The following is a 20,680-nucleotide window of genomic DNA, read 5'->3' as shown; positions in this document are numbered from 1 at the left end:
AGCCCTAATTTACAAAATCCTTGTGCTTCCGGTATGTAATTTTTTATATTGGAAAAAGTGACATACTGGCAGCAAAAGGGTTTTGGAAATAAGTCCCCAGTGTTTACCTGTCCTTAGTTCTTGGTGCTGCCCTGGACTTGTAGATATGGGACAATTCAAAAAAGCAAATGGCTGTTGTGGTAGAATGCTCTCTGAAACACCCATTGCACCTCCCTTTCATGCTAAGTGAAGCATGGGAAGAGGCCTCATTTACAAGGTGGCATTAATCAACGTTAAGTAGCTTCAGGCTGTATTGTAAATAAGAAGGGGTTTTAGCCACCAGAACGTCCCTAAAAGTGATGTTCTGGTGGCAAAATCACCTTGTATTTATGTCCCTGGTGAATGCTACCTATGTACATATGTGGAACATAGGCCTTAGGTAAAGTCAAACAATGGCAGGATGCAAATTCATAAAGATTGGTTTGTGTCAACGTGCATCCTTTCACAAATGTTTGGAAGGGACATATACGTACATAGAAGAAAGTGTCATCCTTGTGCTCACCCCTGTGCTGCCGTAAAAATTTCAGCTGTGCAGCAATGCAGCCACCCTTGAACCCTGCATCAAAATTGTCTTTGTTGCTGCTTGCCTGTTTTCATCATTGCCAGTGCACGTGAAAACAACAGGGGAGGGTATGATCATTCTTAGTAAGGGTCTGTCCTGTGTATGTGGAAATATGCTGGGTAGCACAGAGAAATTGCCTGCAGCGCCATGTCTAGTCAAAATCTTGTCAAAAGGACCCTCTGTAGTTACATCTCACATCTCAAAAAGAAAACAACCTCTGGGTTCCTGCATGACATATGCCAACTTGTAACAGCTTGCAATATCAGTCTATTGGGGATAGACAAACAAAATGCAGTGGAACCGGGACAGGGTAAGCCACTCATGATCTTGATGACATAACTGCATGGCAGTAAGTTGATTGTCTAGACCTTTGTTTAGAATGCACAGAGGGATCATTGCACACATACAGGTGTGTGGAAGAAATACTTAGCATGTCTCACACTCTGCAGATGACCATCTCTGCACATAATGAAATAGAATGGATGTCAATGATTCCTATATGAGGACTGAGATAGGACTTAGCTACTCAGTAATAGCACACAGTGGTAATGGCATAATCCTGAACTCCTGACATGCAACATTTATGGACAGTGTAAACTGCCATCCACAACTAAGTGTAACAGGTGTGCTATGTATCACAGGAGAATAGAAAGTGTCATGCACTTTGAATGTCAAATGCTTAACAACATGTCAATATTTAACAGACAGCAACAATAATATTTGCCCTTTCCATTGCAGAGGATGAAACCCTGTCCCAGACATCACCGATGATGGTGATGATGATGATGAAAACCTTCCAACCATCGACCACAACACACTCCAAGAGCTCCTGGAGCCCATAGAACACCTTCTTTGGACCCGGGGAGGGTCAGCAGCGTTATGGCATCTCTACATGCCCCACCAAATAACCAACAGGCACCACATACCACCACAGCCACACCTCTGGACACTGAGGATCCACTGGTCACCTTCCAACAGCTTGCAGTAGGAGTCCAGAAAGTGTTGGCAGATCAGGTGCGGGCAGGGTTGGATTCCCTGGCAGCCCCATTAGAAGGCGGTCCGTGGGTGCCTAAGTCCCATTAGGGACACCTCGGTGCCATCAGAGGCACCAACTTCGCTCTGTGTCCTCCAGCAGTCCCTGGCTGACATCGCTGGTTTCATCAACAACTGCCCTGCCAAAGAGGCACTAGCGAGGTGGTCAAAGAGCTGAGGGCATTCCAAAATATCCTGTACACCATGGAGTGGAAGCAGGACTCCCACATGGCTGCCTTGGCTGCCAACCACTGCGAGGATGCTGTGTTGCAAAACCAGAAGATCCTCCTCGCTGCAGTGATACCTCATGTGTTGGCACAGATGAATGCTGCTGCAGCCACGACGGACACATCTTTAACCCCTGATGTATCTGTGTCGTCCTCGCCTGCCGCATGAACAACACCACCCTCACGGGAGACACTGCACACATCAGAGGAGGAAACTGTGGATGGTACATCTTTCCAGAGGAAATGTTTGCGGTAGCATTTATCTGTGTCAAATGTCTAGTTTCTACTTAGACCTGTGCTCACCAACATGTCTGGAAACATCATCTATCATTGTCCTCATCATGACTCTTCCATGTGCACCTTGGACATTTGCGGACTTCCAATGTGGCCCATCGTCCCCATTGACACTGCCACCATCCTCCTGATTGATAATTTTATAGTCCTCAACATGTCCCATTACATGTTCCCCACAAGGACTCTGTCTGGAAATCCACTGGCTTGAAACATCCTTTGCAGTTGTTATCCTGTGAACTGTTCCTGTGTGACCCAATTTGATTTTCACTTGTAAATAAATGCACTTGTAATTGGCAGATGTGTGTTGGCTGTCACCATGAAACAGAGCAAGTGTTGCCACTACATCAAATACAAAGTATTTTTTAAACTTTTGTGTCTGCAAACTCTTGTACTTTGATAGAAAGTGAGAGTTCAGAAGATGCGTGAAGTACACATGTCAGATATACATTGAGTGCTAAATGAAGTTGACCATAATAAGGTTTAACGGGTAGCATGCCCTCAAAGTGTATGGAAAAAACAGTCTATCTACAAGTGTCATGTTCAAACATGGTAACCCGTGAAAACACCTCATTGGGGTGACAAACAAATTTAATGAATGCCATAGGTCAGGAGGCAGCAAACAGAGAACCACCCAACATAACAACATTAGGTACAGAAGTCAAAGGGTGCACTATTTCAGACCTAATGCTTTTGTAACACACTATAATATTGTACAGGACAACTTTGATGTGTTTTATCTAGGAACCCGATCAATATCATGACCTTATGCCCCTATACGGCTATAATCAATACATATCCCTATAATGGCATAATAATCAGAAGCCATAATTTCAGTAAATCGCCTCTGCAGTCCGTGACACAGCAGAAGCCACTTCCTCAGATTCCTAGAGAGCACACCGAGTTCTTACGACACACCAAACCACCAGCAACCTGGGAAAGCCCTACTTGCTTTGTTTTGATTTGTAATAGAACTCCTGCAAGGGCTGTAAGAACGACCAGTTCTTGGTGACATCTTTATTGACGTCTTATGTCCAACACCTACGCCAAACTCAGCACCTTTCAGGTATAAATATACCAACGTTGCCTTAAGCAAACACACGGTGGTGGTGAATACTGGAGCAGAACAGCTGTCCCCTTGCGGAGAGCCCAGCAGATGCGAGAAGCCCACGGACGCTGCCCCTCCTCCTCTTTGACGCGCTGAGAAAGATGCTGTCTTTTCTCCTGCCGAGAAAATCCAGCTTCGCCGTTTCCAGCCTACCCTTGCGGGTGACTGTGATATCGAGTCCTGAGAGGAGATACCAGACCTCCTACATTCTATTCCAGAGGTACGATGCTGACTAAAACCTTGGAGAGAATTCTTGAATCAGACTCTTGGCAAAAACCAACTTAACTTAAACTGCTACTTACTTACTCCCCTCCCAAGTATTAGGCTTAGGTCATGTACACCGGGGTAGGCGTAGTTAGAAGCACCAGTTGAGGTCGTTAGCCAATGTATATATGAATGTATATATTGTATATATTTTATTCATCTTAACAAACCTTATGGCTAAGAAACCATATCAATGCTTTTACAGTATTACTTCGTGATACTCCTTTTACTGTACGCACTTTACATTATTACAAGTCTTGCAATTGTGGCAATTCATTTCTCTTGCATGAGAAGGAAGACTGCTCAATAAATAATATCTTTTATTGAAAACGCCCGTCTCTCTGTTCTCTGCACCCTGGTGAAATTAAATCTGCACAACTGACTGAGTGAAATAGCTGTCTATTGTTTCACACGACTCTAGAGATTGACTCTTATTCTGAGGAGCAAAGTTGTCATGTTTATGCGGTTGTCGGAAGCTGAATCCCTTCAAGTCTGAGCCAGGGAAGCTGATCACTTCCTATTCAGTCAAGAAAGTTTCCAGTGACCTCTGAGCTAGCTGGCGCAAACCTAAATTAAGTCTAACATAGTCAGTAGAGACCTAGAAGACCTCAGTCCTACGTCTACACAGCTGTTTATGTTATTCCAATGCGCAGGGCCTATAGGGAAAATAGGAAATACACTACATGGCGCCCAACGTTTGGTAAGGCGATAAAACTAACGCAAGACGTTAGAGTAACTCAGTCGTGCTTTTCACACAGACCCTTTCTCCCGTAAATACTCCAATAGACGTCTGGAGTAGGTGAAAGGTTAAAATCCGCCAGAACTTAGTAGGAAGAGATTCCTATGTAGAGTTTCTGGTTTAGTCAACGTTGAAGGATACAGTGTTCCAAAATATTGTGCACCTAATCTTTGGTTTCCTTGAAACTTGATCTGCAACAGAAAAACCTTTCTGCATGCAAAATGTCGGAAAGTGATGAGGAAAGGGAAGCAGCTAGATTAGCAGCCCGACTAATGGAAGATGACACGAGTCTCCTACAGAATGACCAGAAAGCTATCCTCATTCCGGTAAACATAAGAAAATCTATAACTATAAAACTTATAGAAAACGGACTGACAGCCCGAGGTGGTACAGTCATTTTCGTGATAGAGGCACACGAATATCGGCAGACAGAGGTATTCTATTCATGGATAAATTTTCCAGCGGCAAACGCTACAACACACAAATTCCACTATTACAAGATGGAGGATCCACCGGAAGAGTACGCTCCTTTCGAGGAGATTGAAATTCCATTAAAATACCAAGAGCACCTGCTCTGGTTTAAAGGCGCCCTAAAACATCATGATCACATTACCAGGCTCGGTCCACTAGGTAGACCAGGAGCAACGCGGCCGGTTCTAGCCAGCTACACCCCACATCCAGACATTGATAAAATGTCGAAAGAAGAACTTTTAGTACAACTAAAATTATTAATTAAAATACATAGACAGTTAGCCCAATATGTAATGCGGACTGCAACAGTCCAACCAGCAGTTAACATTCAACAGCTGACCCCTCATCAGGGGAACACAAATAAAATTACACCACAGAACATACAATCATGTCTTGGTAAAACGCTCGCAAAAACGGGAACAAATTCCATTCTAGCTAGCGCAGAAAATAACTCAAATAGAGGCAGTATTCCCGAATACTACCCCTATTGAGAAACACAGAATTCTGACCATCGGCCTTCCAATGGGGGTCGCACCACATGTGGAGGACTGTGACACTTGGGGTACAGTCTTTGCTTCCATTTACACAAAAACACATGGTGTTCCGTCCATGGTGGTAATACCAGATGTGCTAAAACAAATTCAGAATGAATACGGTCCAGAACCTGCTTTAACTCTTGGTATGAAATCACTGAAAGACTTCAGGCAGGTCTCGGCTATATTATTAGCCAACATAAAAGGAGAAGCAGCATCTGTGGCGATCCTCCAGAAATTGAAAGAAACAGATATAACATATCAACCAATTGAACTTGCCAGAATCATAGAAAAATGCTATGAGGAATTAGGTAGAGATAGTTTGGGTGGGAAACCAGTAAAACCCCAACTACTTGAAAATCCTGAAAAAATATTTATCAAAAATAATCAAAACACTCCAAAAAGGAGCTGGGATGGAAATAAACCATCCACTCCCAAAGAAAAAAGATTCCAGTCCAGAGGAAGGTCTCCTCAGCGGAGGGAAAGAACTCCGACTAGAGAACACCAGTCTCCCCAGAGGGAGCACTCTGAAAAAAGATATAACCTTAGAAATAGGGATAATTTGAAAAAGCCTGATAGATATCAAAGTGTTGATACACGTCCCTCTCGATCTTTTTCGCAGAAATCGGAAAGAAGAGGACGATCAGACCCAAGGGAAGAGCACACCAAGTCCAAAGACAAGGAACCTGCTCAAAGTAAAAAATTACAATTCCCGAGGAAGAAGATAGCCAGTAAAAAAGTAATTGAACATGCCGAGAATACTGAGGACACAGCTGAAAAACGGAGAGTGGGCACAGACAATGCTAGACAGTGCAGCAGAAATCAGCATAGCTCGCAAGATCCTGATGAATCATCTGGAGACAGTGGACACGAATGAATACATTCAGGTGGAAACTGCAGATACCAGAGTTAGCGAACCTCATAAGATATACGAAATAACACTGCGTATAGAGGGAGATAAGACTAGGAAAAAAAGGGGTCTATTTTGGGATAATCTCTCAAAAGGCTATGACATCCTGTTAGCAGAAAAAGACTGGCCACCAGAGTTTGTCAGGGAGTGCCCTCATGGCGAAGAAATGATTATGCCTGCCTTCTCAACTCACATTCCATTTCACACTAAATATATATATGCGAGGAAATGGGCAATAGCTCAAGCACCAGCATTATATAAGTATCAAGTAGGATGGGATGAGGACTCTCCTCCTCACAAAATCCAGTTAAAAAATCAACCTACTGCACAAAGGCAGTACCCGATTAAGCAAGAAGCTAAAAAACAGGTCAGGGAGATTTTAGATCAACTTGAATACCAAGGGGTGATTGAAACATGCACCTCTCAAATGAACAATCCTTTGTTTCCTGTCTCCAAACCAGACAATTCATATCGTCTAGTCTTGGACTACAGACATCTTAACTCATGTTGCAAACATTTGCGGTACAAAATTCGCACAGTGAACAAAAACATTAGACATTTCTAATGGATTCTTTTGTCAATACATTGCACCCGAAAGCAGATATTTGACCGCTTTCTCAATAATGGGTACACAGAAAAATTTCTGTCAACTCCCACAGGGATTCAAGAATAGCCCAGGATTATTCTCAGCCAGAGTAACAGAGTTACTACAAATGTATGATGATGAGGCATTATCTGATGTCGATGAGATCTATCTCACAGACGACTACTTGGATACTCACTTGAAAAGAGTGAACACCATAATACTTGGGTTCGCAGCAGAGGGTTACAAATATAACTTTAAAAAGTCACGAATTGCCCATCTAACTGTTCTATTTTTAGGATACGAATTATCAAGTGAAGGAAAATGTCTAGCGGACAACTTCTTAGAGAAGTGCGCTGTGCTCCAAGCACCGAAAATGCTGAAGAACTTACAATTGATTCTAGGCTTCCTGAATTTCGGAAGCACTTACATTCTAAACTATGCAGAGAGGGTTAAACCTCTCTACGAATTAATAAAACCTGATTTTAAACCAATCAACTGGACTCAAAAACACACAGAAATTTTGAGATCACTACAAACAGACATGTTAGCTAAAACAAAATTAGAGACACGTGACAATACACGTAATCTTGTAATCCGAGTCATCCCCGGAAGATGCGGATTCACGTACCTGACCTCTAACGAGGGAGAAACGGTACCAATAGCTTACAAATCACATTTGTACGCACAAGCGGAAAAAACATTCAGTCTAACAGAAAATACTATAAAGGCAGTCCAGACGGCTGTAGCAAGAGAAAGATCACAAGCACAAGGCAAAGGAATAACAGTTTTTACAGCAGAATCAGCCTTCGAGGCGCTATTCAGTCTAGTGAATCTAAAAACCGTGGCACTAGATCCAAAATGGATACAGTGGGAAAATTCTCTCAAAACTGAAAAAGTGAAATACTATTATGTGCCGAACATGAAAAAACTGAATGATTTAACATATGAAAAAGAATATCCTCTGCCAAACGAAATTCTGCCTCTCCAACAGTACTCGTGTATAATCTATACAGACAGATTTGTACAACACTACAATGTAGATGATAAATCCTACAATGCAGCCTGCGCGATTGTAAAAGGTCGCTGGCTCTGCGGTAAATTCAGACTGAAAATAACAAAAACTGAATCACTGAGAAAATGTTCGACTCAGCGAGCTGAAATCAGAGCTTTAAAGATGGTGCTGGAAAATGCGGATCGTGAATTCCCGACACTAATCGTGTGCGATTCGCATTTCTGCGTCAAATCTTACAATAACGACTTGCAGAAATGGGTTCAAAACGGTTACAAAGATGACACAGGTGCCACAATCAAGCATAAAATGCTTTGGGAACAAGTAGTTCTTTTACAGAAAGAACTACAAAAGACTCACGTGATATACGCACGGAGTCATCAACGTGATGGCGTTCACGTTGCAGGGAATTCATTGGCTGAGACAGCCACAGCGGAACAACTAAACCGGCTTCCGTAGCCACAAAAAAGCGTTCAGAAAAATACATAGACGGGGAAACCATGCTAGCGGTAAAAACGTCTTTAAAGGGCAACTGTGCAGCACTACCCGTGAATTATCCACTCAATTATACATACGTAATTGATGCAAACTCCGTTCCTTTTGCTTGAATCCCTGGAGTGGGGGATAGGGTAATTCCAAACACGAATCGGAGAATCTTTCTAATAGCAGACGCATACATGGGATTGGGTCCGAGGCACAAACAGATGAAGGAACCTCTGACTAAATTACAATCAGAGTATTGGTTGCCAGGGATGAGCCTGCACCATTATAAATTTGTAAAAAACTGCCCAGACTGCGACAGGGATCGCAGTAATGAATCAACCGGAGTAATGCCATGGCCATAAAATCCAGCGTCCTATTAATTTCTTTTTAAGACTATATTCACTTGAAATGTGGCCCCAGCGCTCGGCTGACGCCAGAACTGTTATAAAAGATTTGCGAGTCTTTATCGGCACATACGCAATTGCCATGCTTCATTCTGATCAAGGTCCTGCTTTTAGCTCCCGAGCTTATAAGGAGGCCATGACCAGCATGGGCATTGGATTGCGATTCTCTTGTCCCTTCCATCCTGAGGGAAATGGGGTAGTGGAAAGAAAAAACCGAGACATAAAGCAATCTATAACGGCAAAGGTATTAGGTTCGGCTGATGGGTGGGGCAAGCATTTAACAAGTGTCCAACGTAGTCTTAATAACTTGCCAAGAAATTCTCTAAAAGGTTTCAGCCCATACGAACTATTGTTCGGAACTAGAATGCATGTTCAGGATCTAGATAGTCATGCTTCAGTGGTAGAGGATAAGAATAAAGACTTTGACATCAAAGATCGTTTGGCTGTTTTACAGGACTTAAATGAAACAAGAAAAGCCCTGAGCAACATAAAGTTAAAACAACAGGCAACAACCACTGAAGACACACCACCTGTCCCAGCAAGACCTGTCTGGATTCCAAAGATTGGGGATCTGGTCAGAGAAAAAATAGCGGTGAAGAAGGAATTTGGGCCTTCTTACAGAAAAACAGTACCTGTCTTAGCAATCAACGGAACAAGATCAGTAGTACTACCGCCCCTTGCTGGTAAAAAGGAGAACCGAGTTGTATCCATCGACCTGGTAAAACCACAATCATGTGGCCTATAATAAATAGTAGGCCTAGTGGACTCCCAAGAAGTAACAGAATACCCAAATTTGCTACAATCCAAGAGGTTCAAACTGAAAGACTAATCACATTTGATAAACCTGCAGTGAACAAGAAAGGACTATGCAACAGTGCCATGGAACTTGTGCCTCTTGAAACACAAATTGAAACAGTTTGTCAAGAAACACCAGTCTACAACGATGTTGCATCAGAATGTCCAGATGAAAGGCAAATTGGAAATACAATCCCAACAATTGACAGAACTGCATCTGGATACTTTATCAATTTCGATAACTTTTCTGAAGATCCAAGCGAACCAGAAGTAATGCCAAAAATAAAAACATTTAAAGACAAAGCAACGAAACTCTGTCATCAACTCAAAGAAACATATCTTATTTCTCCATGGTTAGAATTTTGGTTTGGGCTAGGTGTATTTTTTCTCCTTCTTTGGCTCATCATGGTACTTTGTTTGGGAAAATTCATTGAAGGAAAATACAGTACAATGGATACAGCAAGTCAGAACATCAACTTAGTTCTGAAGCCACACAAGTCATCTCACATCGAGAAAAGAGAACTTTCATCAGTAAATGTCACAGCCATTCCAATACCCGGTGGGGTAGTATGGGACAAAACAGACTATGAAATATATGGACCGGTAGAGATCTTGAAATATCCTCACCAATTTAAGGTTTCATTAAGTGACTTTGTAAAACCAAGTACATTCTCTGATGATTGGGACTTTGAAAGTATAAATAATATGATGTCGGATTTAGTGTTATCAGCAAAATTTACAGAACATGATTATTTACAAGGTTCATCTAATTATGAACAGATGTACTGTTTTACACATTACGCAGACCACTATCTACATAAATCTGCTCAACCTAGAAATGTTTTTAAATATAACCAATGGGAACATTGTGCTACTCCACCGAAAAGCAGTTCAAAAACATTCTATGAGAAATTCCAATACTTCTCAGAGTTTAACACAAGGGATGCAGAATCATTTTATTACAAACTGTTAGATAAAACAGGGACAAAAAACATGCTGACAAATACTAAATTGATATATTCAGAAGCATTTTATGAAAAAATGATTACATTTGGTTTTGAATTCTGGAAAAATAACATTGAAACAAAAACCATCTGGGGTACAAAAGATTGGCAGGTACAGGGCCTAGAAGCACTATTTCGAGCCTGCATGATCCCAGAACAAATAATGTTCTTGAATGACACAATTCAACAAACTACCTGTCTTGGTCTAGCTAAGATTAAAGACCTTAACAAACCGTCTATTCCAAAACAAATGCCTGATAATACAACCACAGATATTGAGATAGACGTTTCACAAATTTTACACCATAACAGAACACATCCTGATTGGAAAAAGTGGTTAATCTGGCCTACAGACACTAACAACTGTCAAGATAGATTCCTGAACCAAATACAGGGGTTAAAAATGACCAGACCAGACCCTAGATACTCCCAGAGACAACATCCAGGGATAGTAACAACATACAGTGTAGGGAAACTATGCCTTGAATGGTTACAAACATCCACACTGGCAGAAATTAAGCAACACCTTACTTTACTTAAAGATGGTGCTGACTTGCGTGATTTCATTATGGGACCACGCAAACAGCGTCAAAAACGTTTCATAGCGGCAAGTGTATATGCAGCATACAATGAGGCATGGAAAATAATGCAAATTGAAACAGCAGAAAAAATACGTGAAATTGATCGTATTAATTTGGAAAAATCACTTTCTGTTGTAGACAATGGGTTAATGACTCTGTCTTCCAGAATATATTCACTGGACAGTATTGTATCATCTGCTATCGATATAATAGATCAGTACTTGCTAATGTTACAACATGGTCAGTCCCAATTACGTTCTATTGTACAGCTAGGCTGGACGTTGCAAAATCTGTGTTCGGGCTATGTGCCATGGCGTTTAATCAACACTACGTCTTTGTTTTCTGTCTTTAACCTTACTGATAAACAAATCAGTTTGGCACAAAAAGGAGCAGACTATACAATTCTGAGCATTGAAAAACTTGAGAGATTACCATTGACAATGTCAGAAAGACCTGTCATTGAATGGATAATACACGGGATTATCACAATTCCGATAACAACTTTCCAATTTAAAAATTGCCTTGAGTATATACCAGCAGGCCAGTATGAAAGGTTGGGTAAAAATTACATTAAGTCATCATAGAAATTACCTTATACGCACATATGTTACAGTGACAAGGACAAAAATGTATTTCTTAGTGGTAAAAATTGCGAACATTCACTGAGCGGTATACTTTTGTGCCAGAGTATTAATTTACATGGGGCCTGTGAAGGGACTTCAAACAACATTTCATGCCACCAGCACGTCACACCTGCAACACAGATAGAGCCTTTCTTTAGACAACTTTCAAACGGGAGTTACATTCTAATAATGGACCACAGCCATTGTGGCTTGGTGCCAGGGAAAGCATATCTCTTAACACCTTGGGTGCTAAGGGTTTTCCCCCTCTCATGCTGGATCTTTTATTTTCCCATTGTTCATGACAAGGTCAACTCGTCATAAGCACAGGGCAGGTAAAACCCATGACGAGTTGACCTTGTCATGAGCACTGAAGAGGTTAAGCGTGAGCTCCATGGTCACTTGCTGTATGCAAGCATTGTATTCAAATGGCCCTGGAGACTTGGAGACTCCGATTTGGCCTCCTTTGAATATCTCTTCTATACGAATTGATACTTTAAGCAGAATGAAGTCTGTGCTTTTGCAGACAACAGTGCCCATCACGTCATCAAAAGAGACGTATGATCTCCAAGTTGCAAGGACGGCGGCGGAGATACATACACTTTTATCAACAAATTGCCCGTGCTTTCACAGAAATGCTCAGCCAAATCCTAAATATGTCGAATTCCAGTGGTATCTCGAATGTATTTAAGACAATTTTTACGGGACTGTTAACACCCTTCGAAGCAGTCTTGGGCGTTATTCCCAATTTTGTCCATTCGGTCTTTGGCGGCCTACCACTACTTTTGGGACTCGTAGCAGGGATTTTATTTTTGACCCTTCTGCTCCGATATGGCAAGCCAAAACACAGACATGACTCCGGCAAGGATGGAAGAAACGATCCTAGCAATGCGCTATCGGGACCGCATAACTAGAGTCCTTGGATTAGCCCGGCTAAGAGATCTGAATATGGCCTGGTTTCTTTCATTCAGACCTATATGGCAGACCTGCATCTTACCTGTGCTTCGATGTATGCTATACGGAGAAGAATGCATGTTAGACACCTGTCTTGCACTACAATCAGCAGTACCAATGGATATCGATACTTTGCTAAGTCCAGTAACGGCTCATGCATCGTGTTGTCCCCAGCGGTTACCAATCCTGATGACGGCATTCGTTGAGACTCCTGCGCTACGATTAGGTGGTGGCAGTGATGTACGAGATGAGAGCAACATCACCCAGGTACGACCCTCTGTGAGCATTGCTGATCCTGAGATCGATGATAGCAATCATTCTCACAACTGCCAGATTACTGCATTATCGAACTTGTTCGAACTGTCACCTGAATATGTAGACCAATTTTTTGCGAGTCTGTCTGAAATGATGTTCTCCCCTGAACAGAAACAATAACTTTTTGGAAAAACAATCCGGCACACAGCATTCCCATGAACTCTGAATTCGGCCTTCGGCTTTGATAAACAAAAGCTACGGAAAAACGTTTGGAACTATTTTTTCCCACTTGATCATGAAATTATTTTTTCCAAAATTCCAAAATATTTACCTTTTTTCTGGCACGAATACTTTGCTTAAAGTAGAACTATTCATAAAGAACAGAGCTTTTATTTTTAGTTTATCTAGAGACAAAATATTACCTCAGCCTCTAGCACAATTTACAGCAACTGTATTTCTATGTGATGAAATAGTCTCGCCCTTCTTTTCTGTATTTAGAGACATTTCATGTGTAATTTTTCGCGAATCGTTCAGTTGATATATATATGCAATTTTTCTGAATGATTATTACTGCTTGAAAACGTACAGTACCTAGTTCATGTATTTCAGATGCACCATTTCAAATGCAAAAAAAAAATGTTTTTTTTGTGGTGGGTTGGAATACACATACATCTTGATCGCTTACGTTTTAGTAATTGATGGACATAAAACCGTGGAGTGGGTGATGTGTTTTATCTAGGAACCCGATCAATATCATGACCTTATGCCCCTATACGGCTATAATCAATACATATCCCTATAATGGCATAATAATAAGAAGCCATAATTTCAGTAAATCGCCTCTGCAGTCCGTGACACAGCAGAAGCCACTTCCTCAGATTCCTAGAGAGCACACCGAGTTCTTACGACACACCAAACCACCAGCAACCTGGGAAAGCCCCACTTGCTTTGTTTTGATTTGTAATAGAACTCCTACGAGGGCTGTAAGAATGACCAGTTCTTGGTGACATCTTTATTGACGTCTTATGTCCAACACCTACGTCAAACTCGGCACCTTTCAGGTATAAATATACCAACATTGCAAACACACGGTGGTGGTGAATACTGGAGCAGAACAGCTGTCCCCTTGCAGAGAGCCCAGCAGATGCGAGAAGCCCACGGACGCTGCCCCTCCTCCTCTTTGACGCGCTGAGAAAGACGCTGTCTTTTCTCCTGCCGAGAAAATCCAGCTCCGGCGTTTCCAGCCTACCCTTGCGGGTGACTGGGATATCGAGTCCTGAGAGGAGATACCAGACCTCCTACATTCTATTCCAGAGGTACGATGCTGACTAAAACCTTGGAGAGAATTCTTGAATCAGACCTTTGGCAAAAACCAACTTAACTTAAACTGCTACTTACTTACTCCCCACCCAAGTATTAGGCTTAGGTCAGGTACACCGGGGTAGGCGTAGTTAGAAGCACCAGTTGAGGTCCTTAGCCAATGTATATATGAATGTATATATTGTGTATATTTTATTCATCTTAACAAACCTTATGGCTAAGAAACCATATTAATGCTTTTACAGTATTACTCCGTGATACTCCTTTCACTGTACGCACTTTACATTATGACAAGTCTTGGAATTGTGGCAATTAATTTCTCTTGCATGAGAAGGAAGACTGCTCAATAAATAATATCTTTTATTGAAAACGCCCGTCTCTCTGTTCTCTGCACCCTGGTGAAATTAAATCTGCACAACTGACTGAGTGAAATAGCTGTCTATTGTTTCACACGACTCTAGAGATTGACTCTTATTCTGAGGAGCAAAGTTGTCATGTTTAGGCGGTTATCGGAAGCTGAATCCCTTCTAAGCTGATCACTTCCTATTCAGTCAAGAAAGTTTCCAGCTAGTGGGGCAGCTGCGGCACATGAGGGAGGTGGAGCGTGGTGTTGGGTACCAGAATTGCTTGACACAGGGTCTATAATGGTATGCTGCTCAGCTGTGGTGGAATCTGTTGTTGTTGCAGCTCTTGGGGCACCTTGGGGGAAACTGTGCCATTTGACAGCTTCCTTTTCCTCCTCATACCGTTGCTGCATAGCCCGGTACTCATTGGCCACCCTCCATACATGGGGATACCTCTCCTTTTGTCAGCACAAATTCTTCAGCCTCATCAGGTGTCGTATTATCTGTAAGAAAAAACATCACATGACGAGATATAAGAGGCTGGACAAACAACAATGGCTAACATGTCCATCACATCACAATATAACACCAACAGGAAGGTAAAAGTTTGTTACAACTATTTGCAACTTGAAGCTTGGTGGCACCACTCACATGTGTAGTCTATGTCAACTCGCAATATCAAATTCAGAACTTTAGGGTAATAAACAGAATAGCACATAGCAATAGCAGAGTTATACATCAACCAGTGTATTGTCTCCTAAGTGAAATAATGAGATTAACATACACTCATACTGCAGTTTACCAGGGGAAAGTACACAAGGAGTCGGATTTAAAGGATCCTTGCGACCTAGAGCATAACATTTACCCATACTTAAAAGACGCACTGGATTTTCTAGGGGCATACAACTAAGTGCCAGAGTGTTTCTACTGTACAACAGTCACTCATCTGCCAACTCCAATGCACTACATAGTTTGAAATTTCTCCACAGCTACTTGTCACAAGGCAGCTTGGTGCCCCACATTGACCAAAAAACTGTGCACATGGGAAATATTGCAGGGTGCAATGGTGGAAAGGGTAGTTGGACACATCACAATGTTCAATACAAATCTCAATTCCAGCCTGTTGTAGGTCTGAGGTGGACCAGTCATCCAACTATCAGATATACTACAGGTCTCATCATGTGTATGAGACATGCTCATTGTATCAAAAGCTGCTACTGACAAGTGTAGCCGTAATGCTCTGATCCTCAGTGATCATCATATCCTGCCAGTGTGTACATAGCACCCCAGTCCGGTCTTGCACATCAACAACATCCCTTTTTAGGTCGAGCATCAGTGTGCATGCACTGTCTGCAAGATCTGCGGTAATCACTCATTCTGAGTGTAATCCCACCTGCTGTTGCAATTGGTGTACTCCAGCGTAGCTTTTGTTTCCTGGCTCCTTATATGTTCTTGCGCTGATATATAATTTCCAGTTTCACGAAGGAGCACAGGTACAGTTTACTTACACTCATAAGTGTTGTGTGTTCTTGAGGAACTACTTCTTTCTTTTTGTTTCGCAACGCGCTTTATCTTTAACATTGCACACTCTCGCCTTTCTTTTGTTGTGCACTGCGCACCAAAACTTTTAAAATATAAATTAGCTTCACAAGTGCAAAGTGAACAATGGTGCCTGCCGCCCGCAGCCCCCTCCCACCTCTGGTCGCTGCGCTTTAAATTTCATCAGCGCGGCACCCACTTTTTTATGAACATGAGCATGCAGTCATGACCAGGCCGCACCAAAACTTTGTGACTTTTTAAATATAAATGAATGGACATGCAGTCATGACCAGGTGGCCGACACCATTGCTGACTTTATTGTTGGGACAACTTTAAATACAATTCTAGTGCTCTGAGAGAAGATTAGTGGATAGCTTAAAAAAACACAGATGTATCAGATAAAAGTGCTGGTGGACAAAAAATGTAACAAGACAACCAATCCAATTAAAAAGCCAATGTGAAAATACTCAACTTACGTAAATCGCAAACTATGTGTAAACATATTAATGCGGTACAGAAGGGGGTGGTGATGAACGGAGCATCTGAATCAATCAAACACTCACACCCAGTCAACAGATCTGGGTTTAATCCATCACAGTTCCTTAGCCCACTCTGCCACTCCAGTTCAGACATGGCCACATGCAAATCAGTCTGACCCTGTGCCTCATGGGAACAGTCCAGCCTGAACTGCCAAGCCATGCCTTCCCTGGACCGGATTCAAGCTTCCTAGGACCTGTTTCTGACATTGCAGCCGTCTTCAGCCAGGCTTGCTTGAATCCAGTGGCAAAGTGTGCAAGGGACTCACGTCTGAGCATACCCTGCCAACTTATGGCGAACAAAGCGGTACAAAAGGGGGTGGTGATGGACGGAGCATCTGAACCAATCAAACACTCACACCCAGTCAACAGATCTGGGTTTATTCCATCACCGTTCTTTAGCCCACTCTGCCACCCCAGTTCAGACATGGCCACATGCAAATCAGTCTGACCCTGTGCCTCATGGGAACAGTCCAGCCCGAACTGCCAAGCCATGCCTTCCCTGGACCGGATTCAAGCTTCCTAGGACCGGTTTCTGGCATTGCAGCCGTCTTCAGCCAGGCATGCTTGAATCCAGTGTCAAAGTGAGCAAGGGACTCACGTCTGAGCATACCCTGCCAACTTATGGTGAACAAAGCGGTACAAAAGGGGGTGGTGATGGACGGAGCATCTGAACCAATCAAACACTCACACCCAGTCAAGAGATCTGGGTTTAATCCATCATCGATCTTTAGCCCACTCTGCCACCCCAGTTCAGACATGGCCACATGCAAATCAGTCTGACCCTGTGCCTCATTGGAACAGTCCAGCCTGAACTGCCAAGCCATGCCTTCCCTGCACCGGATTCAAGCTTCCTAGGACCTGTTTCTGGCATTGCAGCCGTCTTCAGCCAGGCTTGCTTGAATCCAGTGGCAAAGTGAGCAAGGGACTCACGTCTGAGCATACCCTGCCAACTTATGGCGAACAAAGCGGTACAAAAGGGGGTGGTGATGGACGGAGCATCTGAACCAATCAAACACTCACACCCAGTCAACAGATCTGGGTTTAATCCATCACCGTTCTATGCTCATGAGGCACATGGTCAAGACTGATTTGCATATGGCTGGGTTCAACCTGGAATGGCATGGTGAGAAAAAACTATGGATTTAGGCCCAGATCTCTATACTGGGGTGAATGTATGACATTGTTCTGCATTCTGTCCATCACCTGTTGTTTTTGCATTTGTCACCCCGAGTGGGACGGGTATGCTCAGACGTGAGTCCTGTGCTCTCCATGCCACTGGAATCAAGCTATCCAGGCTGATGAGGGCTGAAGGCCCGAAACCGGTCCTTGGATGCTTGTTTCCAGTCCAGGGAGGACCTGGCTTGGCAGTTCGGGCTGGACTGTTCCCATGGGGCACAGGGTCAAGACTGATTTGCATATGGCTGGGTTCAAACTGGAATGGCATGGTGAGCAAAAAACTGATGGATTTAGGCCCAGATCTCGGTACTGGGGTGAATGTATGACATTGTTCTGCATTCTGTCCATCACCTGTTGTTTTTGCATTTGCCACCCCGAGTGGGATGGGTATGCTCGGACGTGAGTCCCGTGCTCTCCATGCCACTGGAATCAAGCTATCCAGGCTGATGAGGGCTGAAAGCCCGAAACCGGTCCTTGAATGCTTGTTTCCAGTCCAGGGAGGACCTGGCTTGGCAGTTCGGGCTGGACTGTTCCCATGAGGCACAGGGTCAAGACTGATTTGCATATGGCTGGGTTCAAACTGGAATGGCATGGTGAGCAAAAAAACTATGGATTTAGGCCCAGATCTCTGTACTGGGGTGAATGTATGACATTGTTCTGCATTCTGTCCATCACCTGTTGTTTTTGCATTTGTCACCCCGAGTGGGATCGGTATTCTCAGACGTGAGTCCCATGCTCTCAATGCCACTGGAATCAAGCTATCCAGGCTGATGAGGGCTGAAAGCCCGAAACCGGTCCTTGGATGCTTGTTTCCAGTCCAGGGAGGACCTCGCTTGGCAGTTCGGGCTGGACTGTTCCCATGGCGCACAGGGTTAAGACTGATTTGCATATGGCTGGGTTCAAACTGGAATGGCATGGTGAGCAAAAAGACTATGGATTTAGGCCCAGATCTCTGTAATGGGGTGAATGTATGACATTGTTCTGCATTCTGTCCATCACCTGTTGTGTTTGCATTTGTCACCCCGAGTGGGACCGGTATGCTCAGACGTGAGTCCCGTACTCTCCATGCCACTGGAATCAAGCTATACAGGCTGATGAGGGCTGAAAGCCCGAAACCGGTCCTTGGATGCTTGTTTCCAGTCCAGGGAGGACCTCGCTTGGCAGTTCGGGCTGGACTGTTCCCATGGCGCACAGGGTTAAGACTGATTTGCATATGGCTGGGTTCAAACTGGAATGGCATGGTGAGCAAAAAAACTATGGATTTAGGCCCAGATCTCTGTAATGGGGTGAATGTATGACATTGTTCTGCATTCTGTCCATCACCTGTTGTGTTTGCATTTGTCACCCCGAGTGGGACCGGTATGCTCAGACGTGAGTCCCGTGCTCTCCATGCCACTGGCATCAAGCTATCCAGGCTGATGAGGGCTGAAAGCCCGAAACCGGTCCTTGGATGCTTGTTTCCAGTCCAGGGAGGACCTGGCTTGGCAGTTCGGGCTGGACTGTTCCCATGGGGCACAGGGTCAAGACTGATTTGCATATGGCTGGGTTCAAACTGGAATGGCATGGTGAGCAAAAAGACTATGGATTTAGGCCCAGATCTCTGTAATGGGGTGAATGTATGACATTGTTCTGCATTCTGTCCATCACCTGTTATGTTTGCATTTGTCACCCCGAGTGGGACCGGTATGCTCAGACGTGAGTCCCGTACTCTCCATGCCACTGGAATCAAGCTATACAGGCTGATGAGGGCTGAAAGCCCGAAACCGGTCCTTGGATGCTTGTTTCCAGTCCAGGGAGGACCTCGCTTGGCAGTTCGGGCTGGACTGTTCCCATGGCGCACAGGGTTAAGACTGATTTGCATATGGCTGGGTTCAAACTGGAATGGCATGGTGAGCAAAAAAACTATGGATTTAGGCCCAGATCTCTGTAATGGGGTGAATGTATGACATTGTTCTGCATTCTGTCCATCACCTGTTGTGTTTGCATTTGTCACCCCGAGTGGGACTGGTATGCTCAGACGTGAGTCCCGTGCTCTCCATGCCACTGGCATCAAGCTATCCAGGCTGATGAGGGCTGAAAGCCCGAAACCGGTCCTTGGATGCTTGTTTCCAGTCCAGGGAGGACCTGGCTTGGCAGTTCGGGCTGGACTGTTCCCATGGGGCACAGGGTCAAGACTGATTTCCATATGGCTGGGTTCAAACTGGAATGGCATGGTGAGCAAAAAACGGATGGATTTAGGCCCAGATCTCTGTACTGGGGTGAATGTATGACATTGTTCTGCATTCTGTCCATCACCTGTTGTTTTTGCATTTGCCACCCCGAGTCGGACGGGTATGCTCGGACGTGAGTCCCGTGCTCTCCATGCCACTGGAATCAAGCTATCCAGGCTGATGAGGGTTGAAAGCCCGAAACCGGTCCTTGGATGCTTGTTTCCAGTCCAGGGAGGACCTGGCTTGGCAGTTCGGGCTGGACTGTTCCCATGGGGCACAGGGTTAAGACTGATTTGCATATGGCTGGGTTCAAACTGGAATGGCATGGTGAGCAAAAAAATTATGGATTTAGGCCCAGATCTCTGTACTGGGGTGAATGTATGACATTGTACTGCATTCTGTCCATCACCTGTTGTTGTTGTTTTTGCATTAAACATATTAATGGATATTTTTGTTCAGCATATATATCCCCCATGGCCCTTGAAGCGCTTTTTATTGTAACATCCTTGAATGGACTAGAGTAGACAGCAGCGGGAATCCAATTTCTGTAGCTATGCTGGAGAAAGAAATGTGGTCTGTGTCATCACCTGTGAACTATCCTGCCTGTGTTCCCATGCAGTGTGTCCAAAGCCTAGGCGCATGTAGCAATGTTCGCACCTTCAGGGTACTCCCCCATAGGCAGGTG

This window comes from Lissotriton vulgaris, chromosome 7 (assembly GCF_964263255.1).
Source record: "Lissotriton vulgaris chromosome 7, aLisVul1.2, whole genome shotgun sequence".
NCBI classification, from domain to species: Eukaryota; Metazoa; Chordata; class Amphibia; order Caudata; family Salamandridae; genus Lissotriton; species Lissotriton vulgaris.
This window is presented reverse-complemented; position numbering follows the sequence as displayed.